Raw genomic sequence first — 12,401 nt, 5'->3', positions numbered from 1 at the left:
ACCAGTTTTTCCTATCAAAACAGGTCCATGGCAGGCATGGATAAATGTCTTCGCTTGTCGCTACTGTGTTTAGTTCTCACTAATGCAAGCTACATTTTGGCTGTCTTGGTGTTGTAGTTACCATGCCTGCTTCTGATTTCATATTTACATTTCATTGTTACAGTTGGTCCTCTTCCTGTAGTTGGTATATATGGTTAGTTTTGGTCTGTGCTATGGTGAGTGCACCTCACAGTAAATGCAGATAATGCAAATGCCCCAGTTAGTGTCTCCATGGATGTTGATGCTTCATGTGGAGGTCAGTACTGTAGTGGTGTTGTTTGAGTCGTTGCTGGTTAAGGTTGCATGCAGGTTGGGCCCTGAGGTGGGAATGGTGTTGGGAGTGTTAACTGGAATACTAGGGATTCTCATAGACGCTCATTTTGCTGGGCCATCGACCCTCGTCTTCTTCGGGCTATAGTCGGTGTTTGTGAAACAGCAAAGGGCCTTGCTGAGTTTTCTATTTACATGTTGGCCTGCCCCAAGTACTGTGTCACTTCCTGGGCTTCGCCAACTGCAGTTGATTGTAATGACATATCAGCTCCCTGACCCCAGGAAAGACGCTATGTGTTTATTGCCTGTTAAATGTTGTTTGGTGTATTGCAACCTACGTGATTTTCGTCAGGTCTCCTAATTTGGGGGAGAGCATGTTAATTACGCATGGATAACTTGACAAGAATCTCACCACAATGAACCACGTCAACTTCAGGTAGAACCCTACATAGTCTAGGTGAGTGGCAAGCGATATCCGCAAAGTGAAAACCGACGTGGGGATCGCGATGTTTGATGCTCACGGTATTCAATGTCTTTATCTGTTTGGGCCATAATGACAAGCAAGATTTTTTTGTACCTCTATTAATACAATATATGAGGATCAGGACGAGCTTTCTCAGTGGCTTATCAGTGACCACGTGGAACATACTTCGATCTGTAACCAGCAAAATAACACCCATCAGTCTGCGTTTCAAGCAAGAAAAATGTTCGAAGTAGGGAACGAATAATGTATTGGTGGTAATCATCTTGTTTTGAGGCGTGTGATAAATTAAATGCTCTGATCTTCTTGGAAAACAGCTTTCTTCTCAAGCGTGAATATTGTACATCGAATGTGAAAGAGGAAGCAGCCAGTATTCCAAAGGAAAACTCGCAGTATCTGTCAACAAGAAGAAGAAGAAGAACAGATCTAGAAATCACAGTTTAAGTAATAGGTGAATACCGATCGGAGTGACACATTGGGCTCACCAGATAATAATTACGAAAACAGAAAATAATTAACAATATTAGAATACATCTAACGAGGAAGGGAAGGTGGGGGAAGGACAGTAATCCACTGGAACGGATCAGTATATTAGTATATTCACGATGTCAGGAGGAAAAGGGGATGAGACAACATGGGGGGGGGGGGGGAAATAAGAGGTGAACTGGCGTTAGACTTCCTACTCACCCATTCCACTAACTGACCTCTACAGTTGGGCCAAACCTCCTCCTCCAATGCCCTACTACCACTTTCGCCTTTCCAATCACGCTCTTCACCTTCTTCCTTTCTTTTTTTTTATCGTATACGGCTCTCACATAATATTATCTACTCCTATTTCTTCTCCTTACATTTCCACCCTCTCCCCACCTTCCCTCCTACCCCCGTTTTTTCTCTCACATTTAGTACTTTTTTATATTATTACTGGCACTTACTATACCGTTATGTGTTATTCATTGGAATTTGTACTTTATTTCATCTGTTCCTTATGGACTTCGTTTTCTTCAGGTTGCAGAATGTTTGTTCACTTCATATTATTAACGATCTGATGCACACATGTAAATGTAAAGATGGTGATTCACAAACTGCCTCGTAAGGTAACCACATGCTGTCTGATGACACCTAACACTTACAAACTATTATCTATGATACTTTTGTATTTACTATGTGTTCCCTAGTCTACATTCTTTGACAATTACATCTTAAAGGCATGTGTTATTCTTGTTTACCTACTTTGGTCTGCCTTAACAGATACGATGTGTTAATGGTCTAAGAAGCAAGTGAATATATCGTAATTTTATATCAGTGTGCATCTAATATTTTTAAAAATTTTTGGATTTTTTTGCTTTGTGTCTTACTGTTTCCTTGTTCTAGTTTTTAGCATTGTACTCGAAAATGTCTTAAAAGCCGAAATCTAGATAGTACAGAAGATATATACAACAATATATAATCAAATGACAGTTTACGCTTTAAAAAAGTGATATTCGTCGTACATCATTTGTTGATCGTCGTTTTGTCTTCACATTATTTTTACATATTAAAGTACCTCGCTAAAGACCGAAATAAGTATCCCATGAAATACATGCATATCTTTTCATTACAGAGTTCTTCTCCTTCTGACAGTGTCTACATCTCTTCTGCGTGATTTCAGTGCTTTGGTTAGTTCCATCTGTGTCAGTCTCCTTCCTGTCCTCGTCGTTATATACAATTTTAACCAAGTACCGACAACAGAGGCAAGGAAATTGTCCTCTGCAAGTGGCATTGAACCAACTCTTTTCTTATAGCTAGAGGAAAAACTCAGCGTCTCATTATACGTCTGCATTTTCGAATTATACAGGGTGTTTCAAAGTGTCAGCATCAACCGTCTGGGTGTGATTTATCACGTCCTGAGGAACAACTTTCGCTGGCACCAAGATATCCTCTAATACCCAAGCATCCGTTAGTGTTTGGTGACTGTGGAACGACGAGATTTCACTGGATTAGCAGGGTCTAATATCGAGGTGTGCTGCTGGCTATCTACCCCAATAAATTGATTTAGAGATATTCAACAAGAAAACTTTAAGAGTGACTGTCTCAGTGGATAAAATATTAAGAAGCGAATCAGGACATTTTATTTTGCTGGACCTACACTCTGTCACACAAAACAAATGTCTCGATTATATAGTTTGAGGCAGGGAGAACTTCCTGGTACGCTCCACGAGGTCGTGTGTTGTTTACGTTGTGCGGACGAGTATTGCGATTCGCACTCTTCGTTTTATTACAAGTGTTTTTATACTCGTATCGTTGTCCGCATAGAGAAGAAACGTTTTCGTGTAGTGTAGTGTCCGCTGGAATTGTGTGACTTTTGCTAGCCACACTTTTGCAGCAGATTCAAAATTAGGGTAAGGTCTGGTAAGAGCACGCATCTGCTAAGAGTTCGCAGTGGAATTTTCTCTACATTGACAACACTGCACGACAACGGAACACTATATTGAGATGCTGCTTCTATAGCGATGCCATCACATGTTATCTTGGAGAGCTCCGTCAGATTTATTGGTTAAAGCAGGTAAATATACATTTTTGTATCAAATTACGTAATCTTTAAATTGTACGTATATCGTAAGCAAAAAGAACTTTTTAGGTATGCACTAGAAAATAAAGTTCTTTTCTAAAAGACTCATTGTTCTCTGAGGAACAAACCACGGCACGACAAACTGCAGAACCAAGCAGTGACTGTCATCCGTGATTTTTTTTTAACTGTGTGGCGCATCGGTTAAGAGAACGCTGTAAGGAAGAAAAATCTGCGCGTGCACTTTTAACCCCCGCCCCTCCTTCCTCTTTATTTCTAACTTGCTGTCTATGTAATTTTCTTTGCAGCAAACAATTTTTCTAGTGCATGCGTGTGCGTAACCCAAATATGAGAGTCACCTACATTACGACATTAAACACTAAATGATAGGTGCTTTATTGTAATGTTGTTTCTTTTATTTTAAACCCGTTTTATTCCCGAATATGGAGGAACCGAAAAATCAGAAAGGGGAAGTAAAAGAAACATTGATAAGTCCTTGGTAACGAACGAATGTACGATAAAGAAGCGACTGAAGGCAGTTACTATTTATGTTGTTGTTCTTCTTCTTTCGTTTCACCCTCTTTGGGGTACGCTGGATCAATCATTTCTTTGTGCGTTGTTCTTTTCTTGTTGTTGTTGTTGTTGTTGTTGTGGTCTTCAGTCCTGAGAGTGATTTGATGCAGCTTTCCATGCTACTCTATCCTGTGCAAGCTTCTTCATCTCCCAGTACTTACTGCAGCCTACATCTTTCTGAATCTGCTTAGTGTATTCATCCCTTGGTCTCCTTCTTCGATTTTTACCCTCTACGCTGCCCTCCAATGCTAAATTTGTGATCCCTTGATGCCTCAGAACATTTCCTACCAACCGGTCCGTGTTTCTTGTCAAGTTGTACCACAAACTCCTCTTCTCCCCAGTTCTATTCAATGCCTCCTCATTAGTTATGTGATCTACCTATCTAATCTTCAGCATTCTTCTGCAGCATCACATTTCGAAAGCTTCTCTTCTCTTCTTGTCCAAACTATTTATTGCCCATGTTTCACTTCCATATATGGCTTCACTCCATACAAATACTTTCAGAAACGACTTCCTGACACTTAAATCTATACTCGATGTTAACAAATTTCTCTTCTTCAGAAACGCTTTCCTTGCCATTGCCAGTCTACATTTTATACCCTCTCTACTTTGACCATCATCAGTTATTTTGCTCCCCAAATAGCAAAACTCATTTACTACTTTAAGCGTCTCATTTCCTAATCTAATTCCCTCAGCATCACCCGACTTAATTCGACTGCATTCAATTATCCTCGTTTTGCTTTTGTTGTTGTTCATCTTATATCCTCCTTAAAGACACTGTCCATTCCGTTCAGCTGCTCTTCCAGGTCCTTTGCTATCTCTGACAGAATTACAATGTCATCGGCGAACCTCGAAGTTTTTATTTCTTCTCCATTGATTTTAATACCTACTCCGAATTTTTCTTTTGTTTCCTTTACTGCTTGCTCAATATACAGATTGAATAACATCGGAGAGAGGCTACAACCCTGTCTCACTCCCTTCTCAACCACTTCTTCCCTTTCATGCCCCTCGACTCTTATAACTGGCAACCGGTTTTTGTACAAATTGTAAATAGCCTTTCACTCCCTGTATTTTAGCCCTGCCACCTTTAGAATTTGAAAGAGAGCATTCCAGTCAACATTGTCAAAAGCTTTTTCTAAGTCTACAAATGCTAGAAATGTAGGTTTGCCTTTCCTTAATCTATTTTCTAAGATAAGTCGTAGGGTCAGTATTTTCTTAGGACCAAGTATTTATTCATTCTTTCTGATCTTCTTCTCCTCTCTTCTTCCGAGATGAAGAGTTTGGACTTTTGTGTAGATTTGTCTTGGAACCTTCTGTTTTCATCTTTAGTAATTAATTTAGCTTTTCGATCAGTAAGTGAATTTTCTGAAATCTCAAATCCTACTAGGTCTTTCTCAGTTCCTTGAAACCAGTTGGGTTTCGTTTTGCGGTTACGGAAGAAAGCAAAGATTTGTTTAGTTAGTCTGTTGGAATTCATTCTGAGAAGATGACCATAAAAATTTTTTCTCCTTTTTCTCATAGAATCTGACAGTTTTTCAATTTTCTTGTAGAGAGTTTCATTTTTGATGTATATAATCTTTATTGTCTTGAAATTTTGGCCCAATGATTTTTCTTAAAATTTTTCTTTCCTTTAGCTCAAGTTTCTCCATTTGGCCTTTGAAATTCATGTTAAGTGTTTCTGCTGCATACAGTGCTTCTGGCTTAATCACTGTCTTGTAATGTGTAATTTTAGACTCCATGAAAGGGATTTTTTGTTTTATGTATTGTTTGTTAGTTGGAAGGCCAAATCAAGTTTATTTTTCCTGGATTCCATTGCTTTGCTTTCCCCAGCATTCCATCTAATCCATTCTTCGAGATATTTTAATTCTTTTACTATTTCAATCTTCTGTTCTTGAACTTTGAGGTATTTACACGAGTGCTTGATGTTTGTCAATATCTTAGTTTTTTCAAAGGAAATGTGAAGTCAGCAGACAGGGCCATATCATCTGCAAAAGCAATGTAACTTACTTTAAGGTTCTTCTTTTTGCAACCCTGTCTTATACCACTCTTAATATTTGTGTTCCATTCTCTGACTACTTTCTCAAGCGCACAATTGAAGAGCAACGGTGATAGCCCATCCCCCTGTCGCACTCCCGTTTTTATTTCAAAGGGTTCCGATAATTCTCCCATAAATTTAACTTTCGAAAATGTATTTGTAAGGGCCGCTTTTATAATATTAGTTGTTTTCTTATCCAAACCCATTTCTTCCAGGACTGATAATAAAGATTCTCTATCAATCGAATCATATGCTTTTTTGAAATCAATGAAGGAGATTACATATGTCTTTGCCCTTGTTTTTTGGTATTCCGTAATGTTTTTGAGGTTTAGTATTTGTTCCGAACATGATCTACCCTTTCTAAAACCTCCCTCGTATTCCCCGATTTGCGGGTCCAATTGCGGCTCTGCCCTGTTCAACAAGACGTTAGAAAGAATCTTGTACGGGTCTGTCTTAAAACCTTTCTTTTGGATAGGGTGGATGAGAGCTGTTCTGCATTCTGCGGGAATCTCTTCTTCTTTCCAGATTTTATCGGAAACACACTTAAGGGGTGTAACTGCATTTTTGTCAGCCTTTTTCCATAGTTCGGCCACTATTTGGTTTTCTCCGGACGCCTTGTTGTTTTAAGTTCTGAAATGGCCTTCTGTAGTCCTTCAGTCATTGGTGGTTCTGAATCCGGCTTCTCACGGTTATTTGGGATTGATTCAAATTTTTCACGGATGGGTCCACAATTCAAGAGTTTCTCAAAGTAGCCTGCTAGTATTTTGCAATTTTCCGTGTTATTGTGAGTGATGGTGCCATTTACATCTCGAAATTGGAGGGTGGGTGCTTTGTATCTTGATAACCTTTGTTTAAGAGTTCTGTAAAAGCTTCTTGTGTTGTTTTTAGTAAATTATTCATCAATTTGGAGGAGAGTTTTGTTTTCATGTGTCTTCTTAATCCTTTTTATATTTTTGTCTACCTGTTTTCTAACTGTAATGAAATTCAATCTGTTTTCTTCTGTTTTCTGTGATTGCCAGTTTTGCCATGCCTGTTTTCTTGTTTCAATGAGGGCATCACATTCCAGCGACCACCCGGCATGTTTTTTACTTTTTATGTTAGGTGCTATCCGTTCGGCTATAGTAATGAGGTTTTCCTTGATATCTCCCCAGCTTTGTGTCTGAATGGTTTCTGTTGCTTTTGTGAATTTATCTGATTTTAATAACTTGTCTGTGCTGTACTTCCGACCCTCAATTTGTTTCATGCTGCGTTTCCTGTTTGGGATGACTTTGAACTTAATTTTAGAAAGGTAGTGGTCTGACTCCAAGTTTGCACCCCTGAGTACCCTAACATTCATGATTTCTTTGCTAGAAATTTTCTTGATTGGCACATGATCAAGTTGAAATTCCCCAAGGCTAGGATTTGGGGATATGCATGTCTTTTGTCTTCGTGGTAGTTTCTTGAAAGCTGTGGATTTAAGAATTAAATTGTGTGCTAGGCAAAGTTCTGTTAGCCTCACACCATTTCTGTTTGTACTCTTTTGTGCAGGACAGTTTCCAACTATTTTCTTATATCTTTTTTCTTTACCAATCTGTGCATTAAAATCTCCAAGAAGAATGATGATGTTTTTATCTGGAATTTTCTGAATAATGTCATGTAGATGATTCCAAAAGGCCTCCACTTTTTCTTTGTTTTTCCTATTATCCTCATTTATAGGGGCATGTGCAGTGATAATTGTGTAGATTTTGTTTGTGCTTGTGAATATAAGACTTGAGATTCTTTCTGATTGGGAATCAAAGTCAATTATTGAGTTCAAGATTTGTTTGTTGATTATAAATGCTGTTCCAAGATGTGGTACATTTTTCATTACTCTCGGTCCCAATTTACCTTTGTATATCCTAAAACCTTCAGAATCGAAGGTATCTGTATCCATGTATCGTGTTTCTTGAATGGCTGTTATGAGTACGTTGTGGTTCTTTAGCGTATCTGTTAGACGTTTTAGTTTTCCGGTTTTCAACAATGAGTTTGCATTGAAAGTTGCTAGGTACGTTGATTGCCTATGTTGAAATCTGGATGAGATTCCAAGACACTCCGATTTGTCTTTGTGCAATGTTGCAGACTCCCCAGAATCTGGATGTCTGCTGACGTACTGGCGTACGGTGGATCGTCCACCTGGGGTAAAATAGTTTACATCACACACTTCCATGATTGATGAAAGTTATTTTGGGTGTGGCCCAAAGGCCACAAAAAATACAACCAAGATTGTGAGTCCTGGAGGTAGTTCTTCCGCTCTCTGCGCCGTTGGGAATCTGAACTTCCTCTTCCGCCTTTGAGACCGTTGACCAGGCTTCACCTAGTAACTCTAGGCAGGGGCCCTTACAGGGTACTAGCATCCGGAGCCAGACGGACCCAGGTTTTTTAACGAGGTGTTACTCCTCCCCCTTCTCCTTCCTCCTCACTTGCGAAATGAGGCTCCGGACTTGGGACCGGCAATGGTGAAGTTTATTTATGTTGTTATTAATATTGTTTTTGTTGTCTACCCGAAATGTGTTTTGTTATTCTGTTGGCCTTCTCTGGAGCCCCAGTGGGAGCTCTAGACCTGGTTTCTAGGTTTAGTTTCATAAATTCCAAACTGTTTGTGCAGTGGTTGAAGCACTTTGCTTAGCACGTAAAATCCTCGACTAATGATCCTGTACTCCTCATTTTGGAGAACCGTGGCCACTAATGTTCCCTCGAAGCTATCACATTTTGCAGAGATAATAACATATCTCTTCTTTCTCAACTTCACCATTCCAGTCACAAGTTACAACCACTGAAGAAGGCGTTCTATGGTCCTCTTAAATCAGCATACGTAGTGGGAGATAATACGTTCATGGTTACTAATCCAGGAAGACACGTTAGGCAGACAGATGTGAGTACTTTGTTTCGAGCTACATGTCCAAGAGCAGCCGTAATACAAACAGCTGAGAAACCCTCCGAGTAAACGGAAATATTTCCTTTCAATCCGGCTGCCTTCACAGCAGTAACTTTGCTCCATCATAAATCACTGAGTGAGACGAATTTACGACAACTGAAGAAGGCAGGATTTCAACAGGAGTCCAAAAACAAATGCTGCTCCTCAGTGACAGATGACTTGTCTGTGCAGTCGCCAGGAAACAACCAAAAACGTGACACATCTGAAGTTCAGAGTGCTGATGCAAACGCAGGTGTAGGCCTATCCACTGCCTAAATATGATCGATCCAGAACAAAGAAATTGCAAGAAATACGACATTTTGTCTGGTTCTCCGTACAAAAATGTGTTGTTACGAGATCAAGCTAAAACAGACGAAATGAAATAGAGATGAAACACCAGGGCTAATCTGAACTTCATCGCATCCTCAACTTCAGGAACAACCAGATGCAAATTCAAGACGGGAACTGCTCAGCATGTGGTGAAGTCTACAAGAGGCCTGTCACGGAACACTGGATTAAGTGTGATAATTGTTCCCAATGCTGGCATGATGACTGCACAGATTATTAAGGAGAAGGTGAATTTTCTTGTGATTTATGTTACTGTGTACTCTTTGACTACATGCCGCATACTCTTACTTGACAGTAAACCCTTTACCTACCATTAGGCCTCCATGATGTTTAATATCTTCTCTATTAGTAACCATACATTTTATTTTAATACAATTTTATGAATTTTCCTAATTTGTCAAGTTAGTCACCATTTTGGAAAAAAATTATAAATATTTACCTATGGCTTTGTTAAGGTTTGATGCACGTTTCCTCCCGTACAGGACTTGCAGGCCCGTGCCGTTAAAAGCAATTTTTCAACTACCAGATTTCTGTCTGCGGAGCGCCTGTTACGTCATTTGCGATTGTGGACTCGCGCTGTTATGCTTTCAGTGTTCAACATACATCCTTGTGATAAGCACGCGTTACGGAGGACTATCAGATGAGGAGATAAGGGAATTAATGGAGCAGTCTTCTGATTCTGAAAACGAACCTAATGAATGTGAATCTTCTAGTGATGAAGATAATGAGGTAAACGTCGATGAAAACTCACCATTACACGAAGAAGATCATGAAGAATCTCTTTACGGAGATGGAGAAAAACAATTTAGTGCAAATTCTGCTAAGTGTGACTTGCTGTTTTCTCATAATGGGAATGAAATAGGGGCCATAGCTCCTCAAGCTGGAATTTATGGCAGGAGGAGCAGGAAGGCGTGTATTGAAAGAGAATCAGGGACCTATAAGATATTCGAATAGAACTGTGATAATGTAGATTCGTGTTTTATATTGCTCTTTCGTGCACCCATCGTTGACAGTATGTATGCGGACCAAAAAAGGAAGGTCGAATCGTTTACGAGGACTGGGTGGTGCAGATATACACTCCTGGAAATGGAAAAAACAACACATTGACACCGGTGTGTCAGACCCACCATACTTGCTCCGGACACTGCGAGAGGGCTGTACAAGCAATGATCACACGCACGGCACAGCGGACACACCAGGAACCGCGGTGTTGGCCGTCGAATGGCGCTAGCTGCGCAGCATTTGTGCACCGCCGCCGACAGTGTCAGCCAGTTTGCCGTGGCATACGGAGCTCCATCGCAGTCTTTAACACTGGTAGCATGCCGCGACAGCGTGGACGTGAACCGTATGTGCAGTTGACGGACTTTGAGCGAGGGCGTATAGTGGGCATGCGGGAGGCCGGGTGGACGTACCGCCGAATTGCTCAACACGTGGGGCGTGAGGTCTCCACAGTACATCGATGTTGTCGCCAGTGGTCGGCGGAAGGTGCACGTGCCCGTCGACCTGGGACCGGACCGCAGCGACGCACGGATGCACGCCAAGACCGTAGGATCCTACGCAGTGCCGTAGGGGACCGCACCGCCACTTCCCAGCAAATTAGGGACACTGTTGCTCGTGGGGTATCGGCGAGGACCATTCGCAACCGTCTCCATGAAGCTGGGCTATGGTCCCGCACACCGTTAGGCCGTCTTCCGCTCACGCCCCAACATCGTGCAGCCCGCCTCCAGTGGTGTCGCGACAGGCGTGAATGGAGGGACGAATGGAGACGTGTCGTCTTCAGCGATGAGAGTCGCTTCTGCCTTGGTGCCAATGATGGTCGTATGCGTGTTTGGCACCGTGCAGGTGAGCGCCACAATCAGGACTGCATACGACCGAGGCACACAGGGCCAACACCCGGCATCATGGTGTGGGGAGCGATCCCCTACACTGGCCGTACACCACTGGTGATCGTCGAGGGGACACTGAATAGTGCACGGTACATCCAAACCGTCATCGAACCCATCGTTCTACCATTCCTAGACCGGCAAGGGAACTTGCTGTTCCAACAGGACAATGCACGTCCGCATGTATCCCGTGCCACCCAACGTGCTCTAGAAGGTGTAAGTCAACTACCTTGGCCAGCAGGATCTCCGGATCTGTCCCCCATTGAGCACGTTTGGGACTGGATGAAGCGTCGTCTCACGCGGTCTGCACGTCCAGCACGAACGCTGGTCCAACTGAGGCGCCAGGTGGAAATGGCATGGCAAGCCGTTCCACAGGACTACATCCAGCATCTCTACGATCGTCTCCATGGGAGAATAGCAGCCTGCATTGCTGCGAAAGGTGGATATACACTGTACTAGTGCCGACATTGTGCATGCTCTGTTGCCTGTGTCTATGTGCCTGTGGTTCTGTCAGTGTGATCATGTGATGTATCTGACCCCAGGAATGTGTCAATAAAGTTTCCCCTTCCTGGGACAATGAATTCACGGTGTTCTTATTTCAATTTCCAGGAGTGTATGTTACTCTCTGCTACTGTGTGTGCGTGAGCTCTCCGCTCAGCAATTCTCTCCCTGGCCTGAGTATTTCTGGAACGTCCGCGGCTTGTGGCCTGGCGGTAGCGTTCTCGCTTTCCGCGCACGGGGTCCCGGGTTCGATTCCCGGCGGGGTCGGGATTTTCTCTGCCTCGAGGAGACTGGGTGTTGTGTGTCTTTCATCATCATTTCATCCTCATTCACTCGCAAGTCGCGGTAGTGGCGTTGAAAAATTCATGGAGCGGCGGCTATTTCTGGAACCACGGCGGTCGTGACCACAGAGCATATCCTTCTATGCTTTGTGGTCGTGACCATCTAGCAGATAGTGTGATCATCGACGTTAGAAATAAACGCAGGATATCTGGATACTTATTCCATAGCTTTGAATCTGGAGATGAATTGCTCTATAGACCTAATGTACACTGAAACTGCTAACATGTAACTCCTCATCAAAGGCTTTCTTTCATTTGCAATTAGTTCTTGAGAATCGTCATAAGGTCTCAGTATGCATCTGTGTTTTATTTGACATACTGATACTTAATTATCAGATTTTTGTACGCAACTTACGATGTAAGCGCTGTAGAATCCGTAACGACCAAACGTTGACGTTCTTCTGCACTAACGCAATAATTCGCCCGCAAACAACCGTCTGGATGCCGAGACAC

The sequence above is a fragment of the Schistocerca cancellata genome, chromosome 3 (assembly GCF_023864275.1).
Source record: "Schistocerca cancellata isolate TAMUIC-IGC-003103 chromosome 3, iqSchCanc2.1, whole genome shotgun sequence".
NCBI classification, from domain to species: Eukaryota; Metazoa; Arthropoda; class Insecta; order Orthoptera; family Acrididae; genus Schistocerca; species Schistocerca cancellata.
Note: the sequence above shows the minus strand (reverse complement) of the source record.